General features: G+C 36.0%; 1 protein-coding gene across 12 annotated transcripts in view; it reads left to right on the top strand.

The window, feature by feature from the left end:
• Positions 1-13,049, top strand: part of GTDC1 (glycosyltransferase like domain containing 1) — a 395,678-nt gene that overhangs the window by 114,353 nt on the left and 268,276 nt on the right. For 11 of the 12 annotated variants that reach the window (XR_006820273.1, XM_046018869.1, XM_046018871.1 and 8 more), the window contains one exon: positions 11,327-11,391. The exons of the other annotated variant lie outside the window; for it this stretch is intronic. The gene's annotated coding sequence lies outside the window, so the exon portion shown is untranslated. The remainder of the gene's footprint in view (positions 1-11,326; positions 11,392-13,049) is intronic. 12 annotated transcript variants of the gene reach the window in all.

The raw sequence follows: 13,049 nt of genomic DNA on the forward strand, positions 1-13,049 counted from the left end.
TTCTCTGAAAACCCTGTGTAAAATACCACCCTTTCCCAGCCCCAGGTCTCAGTGGCTCTTTTTTTCCTGTATCACCTGTGCTATGTTTTTTAATAGCACCTGCACCCTCTTATGTACATCTACTTGATGATCATCTTTTTACACCAATTAGAAAGAAATTGCTTGTGATAGCAGGAACATTAGTTTTGTCGTATCCACAAGCACCTGGAAAACCGTTGGGCACATAGTGGGCACAATAAATATTTGCTAAATGAATGAGTGAATGACAAAGATCAGACTGAAAAGGATAATAAACACGAATATGCCAGTTTGTTTACAGATTTATGCAAGCAATGGTATTGTTGTTATTACTTTTGTAATATCAAATCGTTAGTATTGCTCTCAGAAAAATAAAAACAAATTCTATTTTCTATAGATTACGCCTGTGAAATCTAATTATGGATTAGTTTTTGTTTTAAAAATATTTGAATGCCAAGCATATTCAGTCAGAGAACACTTTTATTATCCATGCCAGCTTAATTTTTAAGGCAGTGAAATGGAAGACTGTCATTTCAGCAAGCAACTTATTTTCATTTGTGAGAATGGAATATTTTGAATATTCTAATTGATTTTTGAGGATGATTTTTCAAGAAAATAATCCTTGTTTCTGTACATTGTACATTTGCCTTTAAGACAGAAAAAATTAGAAACAGGCATGGAAATTATTTGCCCAGAAAAGTGAGAACTTATAGCTGACTGATAAATGCCAGGAAGAAGGGACAGTCAGTTCCAGCATAAAAGGTGAATCTTAGGACACTGAAAACTTTAAAGAAGATCTATATGTCTTCAAAAAGTATTTTATATGCATATTTAAAGTTTGCAAAGAGATCCTAGACTGTCATGAGCCCAAGCCTCTATTTTATTGTATTTTACTGCAAATTCACTTGGATATTTTTCTAGAAATCTTAAGGCTGTAATTTGGCTGTAAAAAAGTTGGTTATCAAATCAATATTATTATATGGCTTTTAGTGTCATAAGAATTCCCTTTTGGAAACCTATAAAAACTCATTTTTTCTCACCATAAACTTTATCTGTCACTTTTCTGTAAGGTCAGAGTACTAATGCTGGAGGTGATCTGCTCTGGGACAGAGAGTCAACAAAGTGGTCATAAAGTTAAAAAATGCCACATGGTGCTTTCCTGAGATTAGGATTTCTTTTACGTATCAAGTTTGTGCTAATTTTAAAATATGGAAAGTTGTATGTTGTTAGGTGTATTCTTACTGTCCCTTTAAAAATAGATGAGATGAAAAGCTTGTCCCTAATTTTTGCAGTTACATATTTCATATTTTTGTTAGTACTTTTGGGGTTCTGGAGGTTAGTTCTTAATTGTTTATGTATTTTTAATGGTAGACTGTTTTCCTTCTAGGTTTGTAAGTTAAATTTTTCCAGATAGATGGCTTTAAAAATAAAATATTATCAAATTGTTGCCCTGGAAAACAATTCCAGGACTAATACTTTCTTATCACTTGAAACGTGTTTTATGGTTTCATGTTATTTAAATTCTAAATAGTACTAGGACTAGGACCTGGAGGTTCCGTTTAAAAATACATCTCTATGAAGTCTGAGTTGCTGTTGGGTTAATATTTATTGAGTATCCATTCACCTACCGCATGTATATAAATATAGGAAAACTCTGAGTGATTATGAAAGGAGACAGTCTTCAAAAATGGTGAGACTTCGTCTGTAGTGGTCGGCACTGCAGTCATCCCTCCTTTAGCATGTGTAGCTCGTATGTGTGATTACATAAGACCGGGTTTCTGCTTTTTTAATATAGACACTTTGGAGATTGAGTGTGAAACCAGAAGTTCTTTTCAAGTTTATTCGCCTTAATTAAATATTTTCCCTTATTTCAAGACCCATATCTAATTATTGAAAGCACAAGTTAATTTTGACATCTTACTTGAACTTTAAGTTTGCACAATATTATGTTCCTATTTGGAACTATCAGTACCAAAATAGCATTTTAGTTTCTTACCCACTCTGTCAAAGTGCAGCTCCAGATTCCTTATGGATAAATAAAGAGCTTGATCTGTTTAAAATTATTTAATAATTCAAGTACTTTTAAAAATTAACTGAGTATTGCTTTTATTTCATGCATTAGACAAGGAGTATTTGCAAAACCAAATTATAGCATTTGTGAGTAGCCCCATTAGTTTAACCCTTGCTGATTAGTTTTTTAATAAGTTTCTTTATAGCAATAGTAGTTAGAATAATTTGAAAACCACTGGCAAGCTCCTGGAGGGGAGTAAGTCTCCAGTAATTGGGAAGTAGTTTGTTATTTCAAACCATTTGGCCTCCTTCCTAAAGTTAGGAAAAATTTATAGTTTCTTTTAATTGCAAGTTGAAACATCCAGTGCAGATAACTTGAAGAACAAAATGAAACCTGAAGAGAAAACCAAATCACTCATAGTTCTACCATAAATGATTATTTATGCCTACTTGTGTGCATGTGTGTTCTCTCTCACGTTTCTATATTCATTTCATCATATATTTTTACATATTCATAGCATGCAATCATGCAAGGGTGGAAACATTTTTCCATGCCAGTAAATGTACTTTTTATTATGATTTTTGATCACTGATCATTTAATTATGAAATTCCTTTTTGGTTTTAATTTGGGGCAAAGACTGAAATAAAAATTCTTGATGATTTCCATGGTTAATTCATAGAAGTGGTATTGTTGAATCCAAAGACAGACACAGTTTTCAAGCCTTTTGTATTGTATTCAGATGTGATAGTACATTTTAATACTTCAAAGCAAATCTAGCCTCGTGCACTGGTAGAGTAGGTATCGGCCTTCAGGGCTTGAGAAATGTCCCCTTAATTCACGAACGATTCTCATCCGTTCTTCAGGCGGCTGAAATTTTGCCATCACCTGTTGCTCCCTTGTAGCATACAAGTACTCCTTGGAGAGTTAACACATTGTTGTGCCTGGCGGGCATGTACTGTGAACAATGTGCAGGAGTTTATCTGATATTTTCAATTTAGTTCTTACAAGTAAAGTTTGGAAGCAAGGACGGGGGAAAGGGATATTGGAGCACTGAGCAAGAGGGAATGATAAGGGGGACCAAGTATTTCCTTATTTCAATTCTGCTAAGATCTGTTGAGCAACTGTTACATGGAATGCAAGATATTATGTACCCAGTTTTATGAGTTTAAGTTCTAATCTCTCTCTACAGTGATTCAGGCTGTTTGTTAACTGTGAATGCTAATTAATCCAGTAGAGAGACTTATGGTCCCAGATATGGTGCATATACATGCTGGATAGAGATGCAAGGGGGAATTAATTAACTCCTAAGCAACCTTACTCTGTTTGAACACACTGTTTGCAAAGTGTGAAATTACTTCCTTAAGAGATGATGAGGCTGTAGAGTATAGCTTTGGGTAGTTTGCAAAGAATATTCTGTACTGTAAGGTCCCTGCTTTATTAGACAAAATATTTATATCATTGGAATGTCTCCTTGAAAAACCAGCTGATAAAGAGATAATAGTGACAGACAAGGCCACTAAATAGATAAAAGCCATAGTGTTTTCTCCAATCAGGAAACTTTGAGCTATTGCTACTTATCTTTTTGTTCAGTGGAAACTTGTGTGTCAGATGATACGGGCAAGCCTGTGCTTCCTCTGTAGTAACTATGGAGAATTGTAGACCTTCTAGAAATTGTACACTGTTGTCTGTGTATGCCTTTTCTTTACTCGAGAATCTCAATCCTAAGTATCTTCAGGATTTAAAAATTCCAGTCTATTATTATCAGACTGACTCTTTTTCTTATAATAGTGGATAGCTAATAATATGCCCCTTGTGATATTTAAAAATAGTGATACAGCTCTCATTACCGTATCTCTTAGCCCCAGATTTACTCAGCCCTGATCTAAACTGGGTTTCTGGGCTTTTGAAAACTTATCACTAACGATCTCTAAATCTTTCCATAGTTTTTCTAGTGTTGGCTTCTTAAACCATCAGTAAATGTCTTAGACCATTGGCAGATCAAAAGATTCTTAAAAAAATATGTGGCAGCTAGAAAAAGACCTGCTATGGTACGTAAATGGAAGAAAATGTACTTTTAACCAATCCTACTTCTAATAAATTAATTTCTATACTTGGGTGGAACTTGGAGATGAGAGAATTGCCACTAAACATTTTAGTTGATACATCTTTAAGGCATAGTTTTATGGATTTGGATCTTTAAGGACAGATTTGAATACTGGCTTCACCTCACATTTCCTAACACCACTTATATAAATCTGTTACTGCAGGGTGACTTCCGTTCATATAAAGTGAATATTAAAATATTAAAGGTATCTAACATAGGTTCTTTTAGGGATATCTATTTCTAGCCCTTCAGTCCTCTGGAAATTTCTCTTTCTTCTCCCCAGTGTTTATCTGATATTCTTTTGCCTCCTGAGCTGTTAGGTTTTTGTCTTTCTTGAAAGTTGATTTCCCTCACTGATAAATAGATTGAGTTGTGAGATTATGTCCTTTTCATTTTTCCCTGGAAGTGAGTAAATCCAGAACTTTATACTTGGTGACATTTATTTCAACCCATCAAGGGAATGCCACCCATGTTTGCTTGGGTTGCAGTACTTCAAATAGGACGTTGAAAATGTTTGTGTGTTAGAGTCACCCTGCTATTTCTGTTTCAAAATTAACTGAAAATGTGACATGTGCCTCCCACTTGGAGAGGGAAACTTCTCAACAATTTTTTATTTAGTTAAGATGGATTAAGTTCTTAAAAGATGTTAGAGCAAGACTCGCTAACGCCAGTATAGTTAAGAATCTGTTAGTCATTTTATTTTAAACTCATTTGGTGTGTATATTTATAATTATCTTGCATAATCCAAGTCTGAGTTAAAATTTGGCATGGAAGCCAATGTAGGGTAGCAAGATAATGCTTCGGACCAAGAAAAATATGCCAGTCTAATGATTAAATCGGTTGAATCCTTCCAGGTCACAGACTTGACTGTCATTGTGTTAAATATTCTTGTAGAGTCCGGAAAAGTCAGAGAAGATACTTAGTTGGCTGTGGCATGAAACTTGACTTCTAAACCCGTCAGTAGGGCGGCTGGCAGGACTATTTTCCTTAGAATGAGGTGTGACATTTTGAATACAATAAGATGTGCATCAAGTTCTCTCTATGAGAGTTAAGTAGTAATTAGTGGTAGGAAGGGGTGATTATTTGTGGCTGATAATAATAAAGGTCTTGGATGAGTTCAAGAAATTGTCAAGGCCATTGCTAAAGAGTTTTATGGTTTATTGACTCAACAGAGAGTGTTGAACATTTTCTGTTTGCTAAGTGCTAAGGATACAGTGGTAAGTAAGCAGACCTGGTCACTGTCCTTTTGGAACTTAATATTCAGTAGAGGTTACAGATATTATATAGTCACTCATATAAATAAATCCTACAGATGGTAAGTACAAGGAAGTACTACAGATTGTTATATCAGGGAGACTCAGACTTTTGTTTGATGGCAACAGAAGTAAATTATGAGATAGACTGAGCATATCTCTGTGACTGACCTCTTTGCCTCCTACTTCAAACCATTCTTGTCATATGAATCTTGGATATTGTGTTCCTCCCATCCTAGTCATTAATGTCTCTTGCCCCATCAGAAAGGTGTTAGTCTTGAGCTGGGGGTGAAGGATAAGGGTTGTGGGGTCAGAGAAGGGATGATTATGCAGGACTCTGGAAGGAATTACAAGAGATTAGAACAAGAGTTGTGAGTTTTGTCACCCTAATTATATGGTATTCTGTATAATGATAGAGTGTGGTTTATACCACTATGTCCTGGATTTATGAACTATTGGGAGTAATGATCAGATATAATAGGTGATACATTGTTTATCTTCTTATACTGACATTTATATTTCACATGTATATACATATATACCACAGTATATCTCATTTACATATTAATAATTATTAAACATTGATATTTAATCCAAAAACTAGACCAGAAAAAGACTAGAAAATCGATGAACCTTTTACTTATTTCCTGCCAGGTACCTGCAATGACGTATAATGGGAAGATACATGACTATAGGATCAAAAGACCTGGGTTTAGGCCCTTGCTCTGTTACTTACTCTGTGATACTCAATATTCTCCACGTCTTCCACTGTAAAAGAAAAGTGGTTGGTCAGTGTCTCCCACATACCTCCACCTATGGATCTGTGAAACACCTGGGCTTTCCTACTTAGGTATCCCTATATGCATGGATCAGATAATCCTGTTTTTTCCCACTGGACTGATTTGCAGCCCATTTCAGGAAGGTGGAAGCCTTGGAGAAATGCCATCTTGGGAAAGCAAATACATTATTCATCTTGTCAAACTTTTATAAAATGAATAATTGTTGGCAGAAAGTATTTAAAAATGTCTTTTTTTCTTCCCCATTAAATAAAAGTATAATTACTAAATGTGAAGTGGGATCTCCAGATTTATGGTGAGGGAATTGGCTTCCTATCCTACTTCCACTGCTAGAATTAAACTAGCATGGTGATAGATCAAGCAGATTAAAACACTGCAGGTGATTTTCAAAATTCATGGAATCTCACAGATACTCATTCTTTTAGGCCATGAAACTTGCCTAGTCCAGAATGCAGTTGCTTGTGGTGTTTCTACCATTTCTTTTATCATTGTTATTTCTCTTATATTAGGAGGTTAAGATAAACTTGTATCTACGTGAAAAAAATACATCTAATAAAGTCTCCTTTCTATGAAAGTAAGAAAAGAGAATCCATCTTTGAAAGAGAATATAATAAAATGTGTTTAGATATACCAGCCGCTTGATGTAGTTTCGACTTCGGGAATAATGAGAAATCATTAGAAGCAGGCGGAGCACTGCCTGACACTGGTTTGCTTGGGACCTGTGGGCAGTGAGAGCAATGCTACTTTAAAGGCAGAATCAAGTTCCCGTTTCCCCCTGATTTTTAGTGCAGCTCTACAGAAACTTAGTGATATTCACAATGTGCCCGATCCTGGGAAGCCCCCAGGAAAAGAACAACATGGCCCCTGTCCTGCAGATTTTCAGAGGCCCAGAGGGAAGCGGGACCTGGAAAGAGAGTGAAACCAATACTGAGAGTGTGCAGAGCAGAGGGGAAGTCCTGCTGAAGAGAAGTTTAGGGAGAGGCTTTATAGAATTGGTGATTCATGAGCAGAAATTTTAAGGAAAGTTCATGAGGTGAACACAAAGAGGCTGGTAGAAAAGAGACAAAGGTGTGGAATCACAGAAGGGTAACTATGTGAGTGGAAGCACTTGGTACCACAACAAGGCAGAGTCTAGGCGAGTGGGGGAAGAGAGATCTCGGGGGAGAAGTATGGCCGGCTGTGGTGAAGAGAAAGGAAGGGCCAAACAAGCAAGGTCTCAGCTGTCGTGTGTAGGGCATTGGTGGTGGAGACCTTGCAGGTTTTTGAGCATCTCGCCTGATGATCACATTTGCATTTTGGAAGATCACTTGTGGCTGGATTATGGAGAATGGTATGACGGGAATCAGATGGTGTGGCAGCATGGAGACCTAGTTACGAGGGTGATGCAATAGTTGGAATGAGTGACGAGATGATTTTCTGGCGTAAAATATTCTGTTGATTCACAAATATACTACCACGTTTTAAAATGTCAGCAAATTGAAAATGTTTTTAGTATTCAGTAGAACTAATTCATTGCTACTTTTGAAATTATTCATGAAATTAATAGCAATGAAAAGTTGAAAGAGGGTGAGTATTTTGTCAGTGAAATTAAATCAGTAAACTTCTCACAAAAAATTTCATAGTTATAATTTTGCAATATAGTGGGGAATATAACTTCACAAAAATGTAAAGCAATGAATTTGTAATATGTACACATCTATTTGTGGAAATTAAGCATATTTGAAAACAAGTGAATGATGTCATAGTGTCAGTGTGTATAAGTATTTGTTGAATTTGCATTTGACACAGTTATAACCAAGATTTTGTATTAATTCAAGTCATGGAGTAAGTGACTGATAGTTCTAAACAGAAAGTTAAATTCCAAGTTGAGAAAGAATGAAAATATTTGTTAGGGAAAATTAAATAGCAATATATGCATATGAGATTGTAATTTTTAAAAGAGCTTGTATAAGAGACCATAGGAATTCATTGGAAAAGCACACTTGAGGATTGCTTTAAATTGTGTCACAAACAGGATGGCATATATGTCTTCTTACCAAATCTTGGTTTTGGTGCATAAATCCTTAGTTCTTCATTACCACAACAGGAAGCTAAAGTCAGAACTAAAGAAATTAGAACACTCATAGCACTGTGGGGCAATAAAATATTACAGTGCTACATCTCTTTCAGTATGAACCCAAGATTTTTATTTTTAATGTTACTGTTTAAGTACACACAGTAGTACACAAGTTATCATAAACGTTAGGTTATATGTCCATAATTAAATAATGGAGTAATGATCAGTTTCCATGACGCATTATCTTTTCCTTTTTAAAAATTTTTTAAATATTTTTAAGGTTTTATTTATTTACTTGATGGAGAGTGAGCTAGAGAACACAAGCTGGGGGAGAGGCAGAGGGAGAGAAAGAAGCACACCCCCGGCTGGGCAGGGAGCCCATTGAGGGCTCCATTCCAAGAACTGGAAGATCATGACCTGAGCCAAAGGCAGATACTTAACCGACTGAGACACCCAGGCGCCCCAATTATGCATCATCTTTAATTCAAACTAATGTTCAGGAATCTGATTCATTCCTTAGTGTTCGCCAAACTTTCTTTAATTATGTAGAATACTGCCTGTGCCTATAGTTTTAGGATTGCAGTGTTTTTTACTCTGCATTTGATACCCGATTGTATTTTAGTACTAGAGATTACATTGAGGTTAGGATGAATTTGCTACACCTGATTTTAATGAAAAGTTTTTTAAAAATAACTTTTTGGTAGGATCTGCTTATCTGTTTCCCCCACCTCCCAACCCCCATATGATACTTGATTATAGTGTGATACTTTGAGGATATTTATTTAGTAAAATGTATTTTTACTATATATTCACCCTTATTTACTATATATTCACCCTCGTTAGGGGAATTGACGGTGACATGTGTTTCAAAGTAGAAATCTTTTTATGCTTATTTTTTTACTATTTAATGAGATTTCAGGTATATTTTAACTACTGGGGTTTCCCTGATGAATCATTAAAATAAGTGAGTGGGTTGGAAGGTAATGCTAACTTTTCTCAGTACTGCCCTGTTTTACCCTGCTGGGTTATTCATTGCTTTTAAAATAGAACCTGGTGTGTTGGAGTTGGTGGGTGGAGGTGCCGAAGGGAAGGGGTCAGTAAGAAAATACCAGGTAAACCTCTGATGACCTATTGGGAAGTCCTACTCAAATTTTATTTTCCCCAACTTAGAGCATTTAGTGTTTAAGTTCTTTGGTGGTGGTTGTTGTTGTTTTGTTTTGTTTGCTCTGCCAAACTTAACTTTTTAAATATTGTATATAGGCAAGTAGAAAATATATTTTCAGCAATTGATAGTAGGTTAAGGTATCAAGCCCTGTGTGGATTAGCCTGTGGAATCAATTTCTCATGTGTGTGGGATTAAAACCGTTAAAACCATCATCACTGAAACCGTACCTTCCTACAGCTAATAGCAGTAAGGTGTCTGTGGAATATATTAATACAACAATTCCTCTGATTTAAAATTATTACCTGGTATTTGGTTGGAAAATTATTTGAATATTATAAGTAACTGAATTGACATCATATACGAGGACTAACTACAGGTTTCTAATGTGACTTAGGTTTAGTTTTTTTAAAAAAATCACATGATCTATTTATACTTAGCACATCCTTTTCAATAAGTCAATGGCATATTGCAAATTTCCTTTATACTGTTAAAAAAAAAAAAAAAAACAAAAAACCTACAACAGCAGTTCTGTTAGAGGAGGTAGACCAAAATGTAGTTCACCTTGAAAATGGCTCAGGGAATAAAGAAATTGGGTCAAGCTTAAAATAAATGCAGGTACAGTGACGAAAAGTTTTAATAAAAATTTAAAAATATTCACAGCCTTGGTTTCAGGCTACTTTTGTTCTTGGTGATCTTATCAATGCATTATTAGTTTTTAAGTGAGATAACACTAATGGCACTTTTTTCATTTTGGTCAAAACGTTTATGTGAAATATTTTTGTGATTTTTCCCTTTGTGTCCTCTTTTAATTGTAAATATAAAGTTTGGAAAGGTAGACAGTTCTTAAATCATTTGACCTCTCATGATCTTAAGTAGAATTTGAAGTGGTTTAAAATTCCTGTCATAGCTATCATTTTGACTCATTTATATTGCCAATTTAATGTTTAGCATTTAACCATGTATCATTAAATCATAGTATTGATAATGAATTAAACTTTCATAAAGCTTTAATAGTATAGTAGATTCTCATTCATTTGCTGTCACTGGGGAGCTGTCACTGCTGAAGAAGTGAGGTTTTTTTTTTTTTGTTTTTGTTTTTAACTGAAGCTTACTGGGTTAAGCGGAAAAACTTAAAAGTTGATAAAATTTTATCTGACACACTTTGTATGCTCTTTCTGGGAGCAGGAATGGATTGGCCATTAACTTTTTTTAACTTTTTTCTTAATGTCATAAAATATTAACATTCTATTGTTCTGCGGAAAGGACATGGGCTTTCTGATTAATATTTGTTGCCTCTAATAAGAAGGTTTCTTGTTGTTTTTTCCCTTGAAATAAGTGCCACACCCCCCACTCAGCTTCCGTGCTGCTAATGCTTTAACAGAATCATTAACCCAGGCACGCACTTAAGACCTTTGCTGTTGCTCACCTACCATCTTTCGGCAAACACCTGGCCACAGCCTCAGGCCGTCAAGAAGACCTCTTCCTTGCTTAGGAGTAAGCTTTCTCAGTGTTCAGAACTGCTGCTCAAGCACTCACTCCCCATCACTCCCTAGTAGCCATTGATAGTGGTCCCTGATGTCTGTATTCACCCGTGCTCGTGCTCGTGAGCATCTGTGCTGTCAAAGTGACCACCTGCCGTCTTCTGGGATTATTGCTAAAATGAGCAAACGGCACACTCCCTTTATCTTTTAGCAAATTTTAGCATAACGGCAAAAATTCTTTTTAACAAAGTGTTGTGTTGTTTTTTTTTTTTTTTTTAACCTGATGCTTATTTGTTTCAGTGTTTTCTAAAAACGCAGGCACAGTAAGAGTATTTGCACTGTTCTTTAATGTGCTATAATGACATTTGGTTTGAATTTTATATTTAAAAACCAGCTTCCTCTCTTTTGCTTGCACCTAATGGGAATCATCTTTCTTCCAGGTTGCGCTTGAAGAAGACTATAGGGAAGAATACATTTTCTTCCTGCCACAAAAGTTGCAATAGAAGTAAGTAGGGGAACTGCCAGGTTATGTCTGTCTCCACAAAACAAGCCGAACAAATTTCCATGAATCAAAGCCACTAAGTATAGTTTTCAGAGATGGTAGGACATAGTTACTCTCCCTAGGAAAATACCAAAAATGCAGGCACACCCATTGGCCACTAGAAAAATGCTCAAGTAAATGCTAGTTCAAACCTGTACATTTCACTCTTCTTACTGAGCTATTAAAGGGGTGGAAATCTACTATAGCTATAATCTTTTTTTCCCCTTTTCTATTTTTCGACCTCCCACATGCTTGATGTTCAGTTCTGCTTACTGAATGTCTTGAATCTACAGCAGCACCTACACGTACTGCCTCCACATTGGCTTATGGTTTGCAGATAACTCATGATTCAGACCCATAAGAAACATCTGTAAATACGTGGCATGATATGTGCTCTAGATTAATCATTTAAAAAGGCAAAGGAATGAAGAATCAGAAAGCTTTTTTCCCCTTCTAATATTGGTGTTGCTTTCTTTGAGGTTATATGAATGAAATATTCTTTAGAGTGGTATAGATCACATCCTATCACTTCAGAAAATAGCTCTGGTCATTTTTATAACAACCTTTTAAGGATATATAAGGCATATACACCTTGTCATGGTTAGATCAGAGGAAATAAACCAAGATAGAGACAACTGTGATGTGATCTGGTAAGCAAATTGTTAACTGCTTTTAGTCTGTCTTGAAACCTTTGATATAACTTTCAGAATTGCCTTATGTTGGTCTCTCAGTTGACTTTCTAAAAGTTTCCATTATTTGAAGGATTACAGGCTACCATTTTGTGAAACTGATCTTATTGAACCTTGTGCTTATTAGAGGTGGTCTTTAACTGGCCTGAAAAAAGTCACGCCAGTGCATAGCTCAGCCCCTAAACTCACTTCTTCCCAGATACCTGTGAGGCTCTCAAATTCTTATTTGAAATGCAAACTGCTAATGAGTAATGGATAACACCCACCACACTTCCCACCTGTCCTGGGCTGAGAGGGGGCCGGGACTGAAAATTACTGATTTTAAAATGCAGGAGGATACAATATATCCTTTTCCCTTCTGTAAGGTGATTTATATTAAAAATGGGAGGGCAAAATATCTTACTACTGTTTGTTAGTGATTAGGCTTCAGTTTTATCTTCACAACACACCTCTGAGGTTAGTACTGTTACCCTCATTTTACAGAAGGCGAGACTCGAGTCCCAAAGTTAGGTGACTTGTCCAGGATCACACAGCTAGAAAGTGATACTGCTGAGCCTCAGACTTGTATCTCCCTGACCCCAGAGTTCATGCCTTTCCCACCTGAGGAACACTGCTGCTTATTTTGTAGAGAAATGAAATATGTACTTGTGTTTCTTTTTCTTTAAAAATGCTCATTAGAGGGGCACCTCTGTGGCTCAGTGGGTGAAAGTCTCTATCTTCAGCTCGGGTCGTGATCCCAGGGTTCTGGGATCAAGCCCTATATTGGGCTCTCTGCTCAGCAGGCAGCCTGCTTCCCCCCTCTGCCTACTTGTGATCTCTGCCAAATAAATAAATAAAATCTTAAAAAAAAATGCTCATTGGAAATTCAGACATCAAGAACTAAACCTTTTTCATTCCACCAATATCTTTTGAGAACCATTTGAAACTTTCTCC

This window comes from Meles meles, chromosome 9 (assembly GCF_922984935.1).
Source record: "Meles meles chromosome 9, mMelMel3.1 paternal haplotype, whole genome shotgun sequence".
Taxonomy (NCBI): Eukaryota; Metazoa; Chordata; class Mammalia; order Carnivora; family Mustelidae; genus Meles; species Meles meles.